Genomic DNA, 17,064 nt, shown 5'->3' with positions numbered 1-17,064 from the left:
AGCTGTCTGGAGTGCAATTCTCTATTGAATCATCAATTGTTTGGTTTTCTAGAATCTTCAAAACAAATTCTATGCACTCCATATCCTAGGGTAGTAATGGAACATCCAGATTTTCAGACAGAGTAGCAAATAGGTCATTTTAGGGGGGTCTTACCCCTTGCTCATTTTTGACCCAAAAAATCGAGATTTTCAAAATCGAGTTTTTGTGCTAGGTTGAAAGCCTCTGCAATGCTGATTATAGAACCGGAAATCCCAATAGGGTCAGACGAATATAACAGGAGATATCGCAGATTGAAATTTGCAATTTTTGAAAAAATGCCATTTTGAAGATGAAAATCTAAACTAAGGGAGATAGGCTTCTGGAAATAGTTGCAATAGATTCAGCGTATTCGAAAACCTATATATTCATACCGAACTTAAACATATCCGATACTGTTTAGGAGAAACTAAATTTTTTTGTTTTTCAACTTTTCATTTTCGAGTTGACTTCGAAGAGCTCTCTGGAGTGCAATTCTCTATTGAATCATCAATTGTTTGGTTTTCTAGAATCTTCAAAACAAATTCTATGCACTCCATATCGTAGGACAGTAATAGAACACCCTGATTTTCAGACAGAGTAGCAAATAGGTCATTTCAGGGGGGTCTTACCCCTTGCTCATTTTTGACCCAAAAAATCGAGATTTTCAAAATCGAGTTTTTGTGCTAGGATGGAAACTTAGGCAACGCTGATTATATAACTGGAAATCCCAATTGGATCAGACGAATATAACAGGAGATATCGCAGATTGAAATTTGCAATTTTTGAAAAAATGCCATTTCGGAGATGAAAATCTAAACGAAGGGAGATAGGCTTCTGGAAATGGTTGCAATAGATTCAGCGTATTCGAAAACCTATATTTTCATACCAAACTTAAACATATCTGATACTGTTTAGGAGAAAATAAATTTTTTTGTTTTTCAATATTTCATTTTCGAGTTGACTTCGAAGAGCTCTCTGGAGTGCAATTCTCTATTGAATCATCAATTGTTTGGTTTTCTAGAATCTTCAAAACAAATTCTATGCACTCCATATCGTAGGACAGTAATAGAACACCCTGATTTTCAGACAGAGTAGCAAATAGGTCATTTCAGGGGGGTCTTACCCCTTGCTCATTTTTGACCCAAAAAATCGAGATTTTCAAAATCGAGTTTTTGTGCTAGGATGGAAACTTAGGCAACGCTGATTATATAACTGGAAATCCCAATTGGATCAGACGAATATAACAGGAGATATCGCAGATTGAAATTTGCAATTTTTGAAAAAATGCCATTTCGGAGATGAAAATCTAAACGAAGGGAGATAGGCTTCTGGAAATGGTTGCAATAGATTCAGCGTATTCGAAAACCTATATTTTCATACCAAACTTAAACATATCTGATACTGTTTAGGAGAAAATAAATTTTTTTGTTTTTCAATATTTCATTTTCGAGTTGACTTCGAAGAGCTCTCTGGAGTGCAATTCTCTATTGAATCATCAACTGTTTGGTTTTCTAGAATCTTCAAAACAACTCCTATGCAGTCCATATCCTAGCACAGTAATAGAACACCCTGATTTTCAGACAGAGTAGCAAATAGGTCATTTTAGGGGGGTCTTACCCCTTGCTCATTTTTGACCCAAAAAATCGAGATTTTCAAAATCGAGTTTTTGTGCTAGGATGGAAGCTTAGGCAACGCTGATTATATAACTGGAAATCCCAATTGGATCAGACGAATATAACAGGAGATATCGCAGATTGAAATTTGCAATTTTTGAAAAAATGCCATTTCGGAGATGAAAATCTGAACGAAGGGAGATAGGCTTCTGGAAATGGTTGCAATAGATTCAGCGTATTCGAAAACCTATATTTTCATACCAAACTTAAACATATCTGATACTGTTTAGGAGAAAATAAATTTTTTTGTTTTTCAATATTTCATTTTCGAGTTGATTTCGAAGAGCTCTCTGGAGTGCAATTCTCTATTGAATCATCAACTGTTTGGTTTTCTAGAATCTTCAAAACAACTCCTATGCAGTCCATATCCTAGGACAGTAATAGAACACCCTGATTTTCAGACAGAGTAGCAAATAGGTCATTTTAGGGGGGTCTTACCCCTTGCTCATTTTTGACCCAAAAAATCGAGATTTTCAAAATTGAGTTTTTGTGCTAGGATGGAAGCTTAGGCAACGCTGATTATATAACTGGAAATCCCAATTGGATCAGACGAATATAACAGGAGATATCGCAGATTGAAATTTGCAATTTTTGAAAAAATGCCATTTCGGAGATGAAAATCTGAACGAAGGGAGATAGGCTTCTGGAAATGGTTGCAATAGATTCAGCGTATTCGAAAACCTATATTTTCATACCAAACTTAAACATATCTGATACTGTTTAGGAGAAAATAAATTTTTTTGTTTTTCAATATTTCATTTTCGAGTTGACTTCGAGGAGCTCTCTGGAGTGCAATTCTCTATTGAATCATCAATTGTTTGGTTTTCTAGAATCTTCCAAACAAATTCTATGCACTCCATATCGTAGGACAGTAATAGAACACCCTGATTTTCAGACAGAGTAGCAAATAGGTCATTTTAGGGGGGTCTTACCCCTTGCTCATTTTTGGCCCAAAAAATCGAGATTTTCAAAATCGACTTTTTGTGCTAGGATGGAAGCTTAGGCAACGCTGATTATATAACTGGAAATCCCAATTGGATCAGACGAATATAACAGGAGATATCGCAGATTGAAATTTGCAATTTTTGAAAAAATGCCATTTCGGAGATGAAAATCTGAACGAAGGGAGATAGGCTTCTGGAAATGGTTGCAATAGATTCAGCGTATTCGAAAACCTATATTTTCATACCAAACTTAAACATATCTGATACTGTTTAGGAGAAAATAAATTTTTTTGTTTTTCAATATTTCATTTTCGAGTTGACTTCGAAGAGCTCTCTGGAGTGCAATTCTCTATTGAATCATCAATTGCTTGGTTTTCTAGAATCTTCAAAACAAATTCTATGCACTCCATATCGTAGGACAGTAATAGAACACCCTGATTTTCAGACAGAGTGGCAAATAGGTCATTTTAGGGGGGTCTTACCCCTTGCCCATTTTTGACCCAAAAAGTCGAGATTTTCGAAATCGAGTTTTTGTGCTAGGGTGGAAGCCTTGGCCGCGCTGATTATAGGACCGTAAATCCCAATTGGATCAGACGAATATAACAGGAGATATCGCAGATTCAAATTTGCAATTTTTGAAAAAATGCCATTTCGGAGATGAAAATCTGAACGAAGGGAGATAGGCTTCTGGAAATGGTTGCAATAGATTCAGCGTATTCGAAAACCTATATTTTCATACCAAACTTAAACATATCTGATACTGTTTAGGAGAAAATAAATTTTTTTGTTTTTCAATATTTCATTTTCGAGTTGACTTCGAGGAGCTCTCTGGAGTGCAATTCTCTATTGAATCATCAATTGTTTGGTTTTCTAGAATCTTCAAAACAAATTCTATGCACTCCATATCGTAGGACAGTAATAGAACACCCTGATTTTCAGACAGAGTAGCAAATAGGTCATTTTAGGGGGGTCTTACCCCTTGCTCATTTTCGGCCCAAAAAATCGAGATTTTCAAAATCGACTTTTTGTGCTAGGATGGAAGCTTAGGCAACGCTGATTATATAACTGGAAATCCCAATTGGATCAGACGAATATAACAGGAGATATCGCAGATTGAAATTTGCAATTTTTGAAAAAATGCCATTTCGGAGATGAAAATCTGAACGAAGGGAGATAGGCTTCTGGAAATGGTTGCAATAGATTCAGCGTATTCGAAAACCTATATTTTCATACCAAACTTAAACATATCTGATACTGTTTAGGAGAAAATAAATTTTTTTGTTTTTCAATATTTCATTTTCGAGTTGACTTCGAAGAGCTCTCTGGAGTGCAATTCTCTATTGAATCATCAATTGTTTGGTTTTCTAGAATCTTCAAAACAAATTCTATGCACTCCATATCGTAGGACAGTAATAGAACACCCTGATTTTCAGACAGAGTGGCAAATAGGTCATTTTAGGGGGGTCTTACCCCTTGCCCATTTTTGACCCAAAAAGTCGAGATTTTCGAAATCGAGTTTTTGTGCTAGGGTGGAAGCCTTGGCCGCGCTGATTATAGAGGACCGTAAATCCCAATTGGATCAGACGAATATAACAGGAGATATCGCAGATTCAAATTTGCAATTTTTGAAAAAATGCCATTTCGGAGATGAAAATCTAAATGTTTTCCCTGTATAAGACGGTCCACATACGGTTAGTTGTCAAAATCAACACAACGATTTTGAATATTCGGTCCTTCGCATCAGTGAAGTGTGATGGCTGACTACAGTCGCAGGACACCTTGTATGGTGGGCATTGATGCATTGAATTCTAGAAAACATTCACTGTTGTCCATATAGGCTGCAATTGGACAATATTGAACCACTCCTTATCAGTGGAAACAGTTAATACAACTGGCGCCGTGCCATTCTGCGCAAAAATTTAAAAGGAGCAGTGGGAAATGAGAATTTCTTAATCAGTTGTGTCGCAACGTTACGAAAGCTCTCTTTATTCTGTTTGGGGTACACCAGCTAATGAACATAAATAAGTTGATGCCGTGAAAAATGCTTGCTGCTTTTCTGACTGATTGCCAGCAATTTATAACAAGTTATTGATTAAATACCATATAATAATATAAAAAACGAAATGTCGATTTCTTCTATCGAAGTATTTGATTTCTAGATCGAAGATTGATAAATATTCATCAGTTGATTTATGTTCCCCGACATCGACTGATATCGCATTGAAAATTCTGAAAAAATCACACTAATAGTACATATTTCGAAAATACTTGCTGATTATGGAAATTTCTACATGTTCACACGCAATAGAGTACCCTATAATTACAAACTAATGATACAAAGGTCTTGGATTTCAATGAGCTTTTTTCATTACACTAAAATGTCATCTATTTTTTTATTAAAATTGAGTGTTTCCATCTAACCTAATTCTGAATTTATCCAGTTGTATTAAACGACGAATTCGGAAGATTTTGCGTAATTTTATTCATCTATTTACATATATTCAAATTGAAATTTCCAGTTGTCAGTTCGCAATATTATATCTCGTGAATTATCATATTGTCTACCTCAATGTCTGGATGTATATTTTAATCACATTCGGGAGGAAAGTTTTTACATATTTTATCAATTAAAGGTGTACGTCTATCATTTCTTGACCTTCTTCGCAATAAATCAGAAATGTATTAGTGTAGAGCTATATTTCTGCAGTTCTCTTCCATGAGGTAGGTAACCCTTTATTTTGTCAACACACTCAAAGATACTGGGTTTCAAAATTTGTGTGAATAAGCCTTTTCTTCCCCTTTATATACATAGGGTGAGTCTTTGACTCGTACAAATATTTTAACAGTAGATTCTTATTGAGATAGAAAGACACACTTTTTTTTCGGCCCTCATAAAAAGATAAAGCCATTTTTAGTTTTCATAATGAGCTGTGCCACCCCTAGAAAAACAAAATTATTTTCAGATAAATAGCTGAATCTGTGACACTACGCATCTGTGGATCTTTTAAAAAGAGTTGCATTCGGTAAAATGTACCTAATTTTTCGAATTTCACAGATACTTTTGGATTTTTGAACATCAAATTACCCGAAAACGACGTATTATAGGAGAATATGTAGAGAATACTTTTATTTCACAAAACGTTCAAATATTCATTAGATGGCGTTCAACTTAGTTTCAAGAGTTGGCTTCTTTGAATTTTCGGTATTTTTATGGTACATAATGGTCATAATGAGAAAACTGGAAGACGTGGGTGATATCTTGTATTTGGAAAAGATTCATTAAATAACTGAAAAACTATATTCCGAAATTCATTTCATTCGATAAAACCGTTTGTGAGATAGAACTAAAAATAATTTTTTTTAATGTTTTTTCAACAGCCTGTATCTTTCAAACCAAGACGATTGGGAAAAAATGGTAAAGGAAAAAAGTGTTTCTTTTGACCTCAAGAATCTACTGTTAAAATATTTGTACGAGTCAAATATTCACCCTGTATAGTGTCAAAACAGATTTATATATTGTCATGCGTTCGGTAACTTTCAAATTTGACACACCGCATAAGAATGCTCGACGACAGTGCGGATTTTGCCGCCTGTATCGATTGTTCTTTCACTTTTATCGGATAAATAATCACCCCAATTGTTGATGCAGATCTCTTTATAATCATAAGCTAGACATTTTATCTGCGTAGGAGTAATCATTATCCGTTTACCAACACCAGAATTCCTGTGGACATAGCGTAATGATAATGCAATTGTTGTTCAATTAAAAAATAAGTACAAATACGAATCCAGTAGAAGGCGTGATTTTATTGTAATAGAAACCTTGATCCCACATTGTGAAGGTTCTGCAAGTGAAGGCTCAAAGTGAAATATTAGAATAAATCTCTTCCTTTTAATGCCATTGTGAATATTCATCGATGTTTTTTTAAACGGAAAAATTACGTTCTCGAGAAAAAAAATCTCATCCTATTAACTCTACATAATCCAGACTTTTTCACATGCCACATATATCATTTCAAGGATTACCCGATCACATGGAAAAAATTGTTGCTAATGCGAGATCTGCGAAATTTTCTTCAGCAGAGACAATGGAGTTGTCGAGGAAATACAAGAAATGAATGCTTCTCTGATGAAAAGAATCTGCATGCTTCTGAATACAGTGTGGTCCAACGAAAACCGTTAGAAATAAAAACTCTGCTCGAACAACAGATGCTCTATTTAACGAATGACATCCTGTGTGTAACTGGTTGCCAAATTTGACGCTATTTGTTCAGTCACGGAAACAAAAGGAGGGTGCATGAAAGGGGCGAAGCGAAGGACGTTACTGTCCTGGGTCATGTAGCAATGGATCCGACCTTTAGTACTATGAATTGGTGCATCAAGTTTATCTCATTTTTTTTTTTGGAGGATCTAAATAAACAGTTTAAACATCAGCCCAACTGTTTTAAAGCCGTTCCCTATACTCATTAACAGCCACTCATTAACATTTCCTTATCGCCATGATAACAAATCGACCTCACAGTCAAATTTCAGGTGAAATGATAGCAACTGCACAGACCATTCATTAAAAATACGAATGGTACCATTGCAAAATTTTGCCTAGCCACCTATTGACATTTCCTCATTGCATTGATAATATTTCGACCTCAAAGTCAAATTTAGAGTGAAATGATAGCAACTGTATCGAACGTTCATTGAATGTAATAGGTAAAGGTATACAATCGATCCCCAATGCAACTGAAAGACATTGTATTGTTTTCCATTGAGATTAATTGTTCCCTGCAGAGGAAGTAATTGAAAAAATCAAATCTGTCTTGACATCTTTGGAGCAAGGTTGGACTCATATCTGTAGAGCTTGTGTCTGTAACTGTTTCCTCTGAAATATAACATTTAAAAATTTATGTCGAAGTGGCTTCGACAAAATATATCAATGTCAACTATCTAATAGCTATGAGAGAGCGTTCAAGGTTGATTTATTGATATTGAAGTATCTAGACTTGCCAGAGTTTGAACGGGGGTGTTTGCGATTTTGATACATTGTTTTGAAGGATTTGCCCTACATTTTTCAACAAGATTACTCATATAACTGAGTATAAGAATCAGTAATATTTCTTCTGTGACCCCATATACAGGCTGAGTCTTTGACTGGTACAAATATTTCAACAGTAGATTCTTGAGGTCCAGAGAAACCATTTTTTCTGAATCTACTCGATTCGAAAGATACAGGCTGTTGGAAAAGCATACAAAAAATTATTTTTTGATCTATCTCACAAATGGTTTTATCGAATGAAATGAATTTCAAAATATAGTTTTTCATTCATTTGATGAATCTTTTTCACAAAGATACACACACACAAAATATCACACACGTCTTCCATTTTTCTCATTATGACCATTACGTACCATAAAAGTACCAAAAATTCAAAGAACCCAACTTTTGAAACTAAAATGGATGCTATCTAGTAAAGATTTAAACGTTTTGTAGAATAAAAGTATTCTTCATATTTTCTCGTATAATAATGATCCGTTTTCGAGTAATTTGATGTTCAAAAATTAAAAAGTATCTGTGAAATGAGAAAAATTAGGTACTTTGGCTGAATGCAACTCTGTTCAAAAGATCCACAGATGAGTAAGTGGTGTCACAGATTTAGCTAGTTATTCTTAAAGTAATTTTGTTTTTCCAAGGGTGGTACAGCTCATTATGAAAATTTAAAATGGCTATGGCCCAGTTGCAGGAAAGTCTATTAAGATTTGATGTCCCATCAAAATTTAAAACTGTAATTTTTGAAGGGGAAAATGGAGGATTAAGATTTTAATGAAGTATTAAATTTTAATGGACTTTCCTGCAACGTATATCTTTTTATCAGAGCCGAATCGAAAAAATGGTATAGGAAAAAAGTGTTTCTTTTGGCATCAAGAATCTACTATTAAAATATTTGTACGAGTCAAAGATTCACACTCTATTTGGATCAAACATTTCTTATATCAATGAAATGAGATGAGAATGCATCAAAGAAGTTTATGAGGGAAATCTAATCGTGACAGTTCTTTTCTTCAATTGATATGGACTGTAAGTTAATCACAAGTACGTGTATATTCATTACCCATTTATCTAGTAAGCAGCGTAGATTTACATCAGGCCTTAACCCTATTACCTTATTACATTTTTATCTTTCTGCACCCATGTGCATGATTTCAATTCACAAAAGAACATTGCAATATGCACCAGGAAAACGTACAGTAGTGATTCATTTTCGTCAGCGAGATAAATAGTCATTCGTTTAGTTATTTGCATGCTGTTCTTACATTTCAGACAGGTCAACTACTGTTCCATGCTCGTGAGCATGATGGAATTAGAGACTTGATAAAATCGCACTATGTCGTTTGGAATAGAAAATCATTGTTGAAGTTGATAATGTAACATGGTCACATTAAAAAATTTCATGAGGGGGATAAGTGAACATTTATTTTGACAAAGCACTGTAGGTTTTAGTGAAAGATTCACTACTTTTTTCAATATTGGAGCAGTGCTACACTAACAGTTCTACAAACGGAGGTAGAATAGTGTGATTTACATGTTGTCCGGTACACCTTATAAAAAAAAGCTATGACATATCATATCACCTTAGTAAAATCCCACCTTTTTCGAAAAAGCAATTTCTAAATTCGTAGGAAATATGGCTAACTCCCCTCTAATTTCTGAGAACTGCCTACATCTATTATACAAATTAAGAATTATTCAAATATAATTGGGAATTATGAATCAGAAGCTACTGAGAAGTGGATATAAGTATAAAAAAAATTTTCTTCAAACATATTATGTAAATCATTCACATCCAGTAATCCGTCACTTGTGGCCCACTCTTTATATAGGGACTAAGCACATTTATCCTCAATTATATCCTTTGATAGAGTTAATGAACTTTGCTATCTACCATACAGATATATTCATGCAAAATATTTATTTTCAGAACACAATATGTATCACGTGGAGTTGTCAGTATAAAAATATATGTAATGAGAGTTTTTAACAAAAATTCCGGAAAAAATTGTAGTCCCGTACTGAACAATCCAATTAGAGACAAATTTCACCTGAATAGACAGTAAAAATTCAAAATAGAACGCAAGAGTTTTCGAGAAAAAAATTGAAATTTTGAAAAGTTTTACAAGCCAGCTTGATTTCAATAATCTACATTGATTTATAATTTTCGAAATTTTTGTTTCTCAATTTATCTATTACAATTATTGATTCTCCTACGAAGAATTTTCAACTTCAAGTTTAAGGAAATTCATTTCATTTCGATTTCATGGATATGTTTTAATAAATTGACAGGGTTTTTTACTATTTTTACTATATGGTGCAATCCATTGAATTCTGGCTCATTATTCGAGAATATCAACACTCTGGGAAGTCCAAGGCTGTTATACAGGCTGTGCCGAAATTATTGCAAGAAATTTGGTCACAGATTCTCGAGAAAAGATTTGCAGATCATTATCTTTCATTTTTGGTGTTTTTTTTTAATCTCAGATTCACTGAATATGTCACACATTAGTTTTATGATGATAAATCTCATAGTGCTACCGATTTTGTTATCAGGACACTATTTACAATGTCTCTGGACCATTAAACATTCACCGGGTATGTATTTTAATTCCTTAAAAATTGTTTAACCGTTGGAAAGCTCTTTCAAGTGATAACTTGTAAGGGTGGTAGTTGTGGAAGCTAAAAGTTTGAATTTGGGATTGGAAAGCAAAATCTTCACACAAATGAGCTATCTTGAGATGATTGAAGATGAAACTGAAAAGCTGAAATATTCGAAATCGTTGCAAACGTTTTCTTGTGATCCTAATGGATACAACATTAACCAAGTAGGACCCTGAACAACCAAGGTGGAAGATATTCTTCAGTGAGATCTTCCACCGAATCTCCCACAAAAAAAACTGAAAATTCACCATTCAACTCAACGCCCGCTAAACTGAAACTCACCTGCAAAATTCTCACTTCTACAAAGTTGAATAAAACACAAACAAAGGCGCACTCGTTCAGTTTGTTTAGGGTACAACGCTTGGAGAAATTTTATTTCGGTGTTATCAGAAACACTCACGGACCATATCAGGACTTGTGCATAGAATGAATAGCACGTTAGGAACCTACTTATTTGTTTATCAGATACTTCGTCAGTTTGTAATTCAATATCCTCCATACTAATCATTAAAATACTACGAGGATTATTACGATACGTCACACATCGTTCACAAATTGTTTCTTCCGGACTACTACTAATATCATATTGTCCAATTGAACCTTTAGATTGAGCAAATGATATTTCGTGGACCCATGTGTGACGTCGAGATGAAATTCATTAATCAGTACCACAATAAAATATTAAATTATATCTTGAATAGAACTGCCTCATTTAGCAATTGCGATTATGTCTTGGGTCTTGGGTATGAATTCGAATTGCGCATATCTGGATCAATTTATTATCTCCTCAGAAGATAAGTCCCAAGTCAAATGGGATATCTTAATATGTGAGAATAGTGGTTCATAGATTTGCCAAGTTGATCTATCTGGAAAGATCATTTGCTGTTAATTTTTTTGTATTTCCAATTTCCATAAGTTTCCTGACCAAAGCCTTTTTGCCTTGCTAGCAAAAGCGAGGCTATTTGCCACCAGAGGTGCTCCAAAATTTTCTTCTCCTCCCCACAGAATGTGCATTCGTACATTCCTGTTAATTCAGTGAGAAGCTGTAGCATAATCTTGCTAAGAATCCAGATACTTCTGATATCTCGAAGGTTTAAAGTTTCGAAGATCTTCGATGATACGAAGATGTATTGATATCTAGTTAGCCTAGACCAATTCCATGCATGAAAAAATATTGCATTACCATAGCAACGAACAATAACTTATTAGAAGTGTCAGTGTGAAGTTTGAGGTCAAAAAGTAAACCAGGGTTACGCAATAAATTAAAAGAAAGAAGATATCCACTGAAATTGGGAAAATCGAAAAATTGGAGTATCGAGCCATCATCAAGTACCTGTATTTAAAAGGGTTACGAGATAAGCAGATTTACGAAGATATGCTTAATACCTTTGGTGATCAATGTCCTTCGTATGCGACCGTGAAAAATTGGACTGCAAGCTTCAAAAGAGGTAATATCGATGCAGTTCATAACATGATTTTGTCAGACCGTTGAATTGGGCTAAAACGGATATCTAAAGCACTGAATATTTCATACGAACGCGTTCATCATATAGTTCAAGTCAATGAGAAAAACTGCTGCAAAATAGATTCCCAAATGTTTGAATATTGACCAAAAGCCTGCGAGGGTAGAAGCATCGCGTTCGATCTGTGCTCGATTTGAAAACGATGCACACTTCTTAAACCGAATTGTGTCTATGGATGAGACTTGGGTACATTTTTACTATCTAGAAACAAAGCAACAATCGATGGAATGGCGATACTCTGGTTCTCTAAGACCTAAGAAGTTTCGTGTCCAAAAATCTGCTGGAAAAGTTCTTGCTTCAGTTTTTTGGGATTGCCATGTAAACAAGCAATTATGCGAGGACAACCACTACCATAGTAATTTCTCACTTCCTCGCTAAAGTAAGGATGCCTCCAGAATTTAACAAAACTTTACACAAATTGAAATCCACAAAGTAGAATATTTATGTAGCAAATCGTTGGATTGCTCTATAAAATATTCCATAAGTTTACACTCACTACTGGTAAAGTAATTCATGTTCTATTTTTTTTCAATGAATTATTAGATCAAACCACGAAACAGATATTCGGAATGGCAAACTCATGAAGTAAAAGACTAAGGTTTTAGACTCGCTAAGATAAATGTAGATATACGTCATTCAATTTTGATCTGAAACAGTGAAAGTTTAGTTGTTTTTAGGACTATCAAATCTTTGCATACAATTTACAGTATTATTTATTTCGTTTGATTCGATATCTGATCTTTGATAACCCTCATAATATACCTTCATTATTTTGTGCAATGTGTGCAAAATAGAATTTCATTCAAAGCTAGGAAAAACCTATTCGGTTGATTTCCTATATTAACATTCCTATATTAGGTTTTTTCCTCAATAGAGGTGAATGAAATATTTATGATTATATGCACCTACTTGAATTCTGAACTCTGTGATGTAACACTCGATTTTTACGGTGAAATTTTCATAGACAACTCACCCTTAGAATGAAGAAAATCGATAATCATGTCAAACTCAAAACCAGAACATAATAAACAAGAAGGGCAGTTAGCTGATTGATCATTATTACAAACTTGAAGCCGGATAAGTGTTTACTATTTTTGAGTCGGACAACATTTGGCATGAGACTAAAACCGCACTCAAAGGGAAATAAAACTGAGTGAATCTATTTATATGATGGAACTTTCAAACGAAATATTTATTACTTTGGGATATGTTGTAGGCGAAATTTGTTGTTTCAATTTGGATTTTCGCTGATTCCTGTAGGTATATAGAAATTCTTATTACCTGTTTTTTCGAGATGAAAATCTCAACAGTTTATGTTGGCATCTGATCTGATCTTCTGAAACAACCTTTAAAAATTCGTTCAAAAATCAAAATGACTGAGTGTTCTTTCTCTCTGAATTTGTTAATGTTCAAAATTTTTTTTCGTTCATTTTCAAGAATTTCTTTAATTGTAATTAATTATTTCGAATGATCAAGATGTAATATAAGAGCTAAAGCTGTGTCAGTGGCGTAAACTCATGAGAAAAATACTCTAATTTTCCAAATATTTCATCAGGCGTTGAGTTTTGAACAAAATTTCTTATCTCGATTGTTCTTAATGTTCTTTGGCCAAAATGAAAGTATTTCTATGAATAGCATTAAGTTTTTTGTCAGGTATAAATTTCAATTATGTTATATGAGATTTCATCTCCATAATTTTTTTTTGGGAATGTAGGCCTAAAGAGTTCTTTGGTTTCAGTCTAGGAGACGATTTTGGGTTCATGTATTTGTAATCAACACCTTGAAATGATCTCGTCATTAAATTGATCAATTCTCTCCTGATCATTGCATATCTTTGTGATTTATTCAGAATTCTGTTTTGTTATTGTTATGAATATATCTATTGTGAGCAACTCGTATTAAATTTGTGTGAAACACTTTAAAATGATGAATCCTTTGAAACTTTCTTCTGTGTTTTCCACATATTACTATAGATGGCACGAAAATAATATATAAAGTGGTGGATGTGCTTCTATTCAATCCAAGGATGTCTTAGCGAATCCACCAGTTAGCAAGAGAAATAAGTTGTAGTTTCTTTATTGATGTAACCAAGATGCCCATGAAATATTGTCAGTAATATATGCTCAATAAGAAAAAATTCAATTGAAAGTACACAATATCTGATTTCTGAAAACCGGATGGTGCTTATTCAATTGATTTTGGTAATCTTTTCTAGGTTTGGTCGAAGTTACATTTTTCTTCAATAAAAATGCGAAAAGATATTTTCTGATTGAATTGAGATGGAAAAGGTAGAAGCACAGAAACTCTCAAAACCAGGAAAAGAATATATTCTTGTGAAAAAAATCAACTCTAATAACTAAACAAAAATGGCGAATCAGCTAATTTATCCTTCCTGTAGAAAGTGGGCATCCACCATATTTGCCATCAGCTCACCCTGAAACAAATTATTTCCACTTAGAGACTGACAAATCCAACGAATAACAATAAATGAATAAACATATATAGATATCATGGGCCATTTTTGTGAGAAAAAAAATTTAAGATCTTAGTAATGGTACATTGCAATTCTATTTTGGAATCAGGTATGGCAAAAATGTCTCAGGGTATGAAATGATGTTATTTTCTTCAATTCACACTAACATTTTAGTGTGCTATTCGAAATGATCATTGATTTAATTGAGTTGGCATGTGTTCTTATGCTCCAATGATCAAAAAAAAAAGTAGGTATTCATTGAAAATTCACTCGAGAAAAAACTAGAATTGTTCTTTATTCTATCAAAGGTGAATTAGTCTTTTATTTCACATAAAAGATATACATAATACTTAAATAAATAGTGTTTTCATGTTTCCTAACTAATCCTTTAATAATCACTCAATAATATGCTGTCATGAAGCCTAAAAAAATTGAACCACTGCGATTTATTGTTTTATAACGGTTAAAAGATCCCAGAAGAATTTGCAGGTGCGCCGAAAGGCACATCTGACGCCGATAAGTGAAGAAAAAATGTGTAAAGCAATAAACCTATCACAAACACTTGCGGTCTAGACCCAGAGTACCAATTATTCTCTTTGAGAGTCGTAAAAGACGGCGATAAGGTACCAGAAATTTGTTGGAATGTATTTTATTAGTCTGACACGATTTTTTGTGCACCGTTTTAAATCACTGCAAATAACTATATCGGAGGAATTTGTTTGAGTAAATTTGATTTGAGGATAATTTACTGGTATTTGATTAGTGGTTTGAAGTATCTATTCAAATATACAAAGTGTTAATGAATAGAGATTCTACTGGGTGGTGTTCTCCTATAATTGCAAGGGATAGAAAAAGACAACCCTAAAAAAATTTATTTAATTGAAAAATCAAAATTGATAGCTTCATTCCGAATAAATGAGGTCTCTTGTAGTTTTTAGATAAAAATCACGTTTTTCCATAAAACATAAAATAATCAACAGTGTGAGTCGTTAATTTACCTTGTTTAGACAGATATTCAATCGATGTGGGTGTTATGCAATGAAAATCTTCAGATTTTGTGCAAGTATAGCAAAATTTGAAGAGAAATAAAGATTCGCCTTTTGATGATCACAAGATTTTATTTACACAGTTTTTGTACCGAAAGAATGAAGTTTTTATACCAAATACCTACTATAAATACTGTACCTAATAGTACCTACAGGGTGGGCAAAATGGGTGATACCTGATGAACTTAAATTTTTTCAAATTTCAAAACAACGAGATAGAGAAAAATGCATGGCACATTACGGTTGTCATTTTTCGAGAAACTAATAATGCCATCAACTGCATTCCTCCGTCTTCATTTGTTTTGGAGTTATAGGTCAAAATTAAAATTTCAACTTTGTTCATTATCAACATTTCTGATTAAGCTAGGATGTTGAAATGAATACATTTTGAAGACACTTTTTTGATAGCAATCCAGTGGCGCACTATGAGTTTTTCCAATATGTATATTTGTCAAGCTATAACATATATAACAATAGATGTGTTTTTTCTTATGAAAACAGTAGTTTAAAATGACTTAGAAAGACTGAGGGCGTTGTATGATATATTTCTGAAACGGTAAAAAAATGGTGATTCTTCCTAAGTCATTTTAAGCTACTGTTTTCATAAGAAAAAACAAAATTTTATGTTATAGCCTCGGTTATAGCTCAGCAAATAAACCTGTAGGAAAAAATCATAGTATGTCAATAGATTGCTATCAAAAATAACTGTATAATGTTTTCATTTCAACATCCTGGCACAAACAGAAACGGAGATAATGACCAAAGTTGAAATCGCTCAAATTTAAAATTTGGCCTATAACTCAGAAACAAAAGAAGATAGAGAAATGCAGTTGATGGTATTATTAATTTCTCGAAAAAAGACGACATGAATGGCACAGTCATTTTCGTCTATCTCGTTGGATAAAAAAAAGTTGTAGTTTAGGTATCACCAGTTTTGCCTACCCTGTACCTTATAAACCTAGGGACTAAAGGGCGAGAAGTTTGTGTACAATTCACCCAGGGGTCGAAAAAACTTCAGTTCCATGGTTTATACATGATGTTATGCAGTTTAGAACTGGAAAAACTAAAAACATTGATCTCGTACTTTAGCCTCCAACACTTCGCCCCTTTTCACCCTGACAAACTGGAGTGGGGTGAACATAACTCTAAATACATACAAAAAGAATGTAGAAATATGGATTTTGCATTAAATTTGAAAAAATTAAAAGCGCTTTTCTACTTTTAATCCCTAATAAGGGGTTGAAAGTGCAACTCAAGTCCCAGTCCTTAAAATGAGGGTTTTAAAGTATCCTTTTTCACAAGTGTATAAAGAATTTGATTCTGACATGTCAGATGGATTAAATTTAAAAAGATTCAATGATTTTTCAATTATTTGAAGGGGTAATTATAAATAATTTGCTCAGGGGATTAAAAGAGTCGAATCCAGTCCTGTTAGTGATATTTCCCTTAGGTAGAAGGTTAAGCTGGGGGTAATAGTTGCTCCAGTGACCCCAGACTATGAATTTAACCATAGTCGAGTCCTAGTTACATCTGCATCATTGCAAAAATCAACACGCATGAATAAACCAATATGCAAACATCCCAGGGCCTAATCGAAGGGCCAAAGTGCACACAAATTCGAAATTCAGACTGCTGCACTGCGCACACCTCTCACACCTCGCAAAATCCGTCCGCACTGCGC

The 17,064-nt window shown here is 33.8% G+C and overlaps 1 protein-coding gene across 1 annotated transcript in view; it reads right to left on the bottom strand.

Moving 5' to 3' along the window:
• Positions 1-10,896, bottom strand: part of LOC123309990 (arylalkylamine N-acetyltransferase 1-like) — a 30,853-nt gene extending 19,957 nt beyond the window's left edge. The window contains exon 1 of the mRNA XM_044893327.1: positions 10,624-10,896. The gene's annotated coding sequence lies outside the window, so the exon portion shown is untranslated. The remainder of the gene's footprint in view (positions 1-10,623) is intronic.
• Positions 10,897-17,064: the final 6,168 nt, after the last annotated feature.

The sequence above is a fragment of the Coccinella septempunctata genome, chromosome 3, assembly GCF_907165205.1.
Source record: "Coccinella septempunctata chromosome 3, icCocSept1.1, whole genome shotgun sequence".
NCBI classification, from domain to species: domain Eukaryota; kingdom Metazoa; phylum Arthropoda; class Insecta; order Coleoptera; family Coccinellidae; genus Coccinella; species Coccinella septempunctata.
This window is presented reverse-complemented; position numbering and strand designations above follow the sequence as displayed.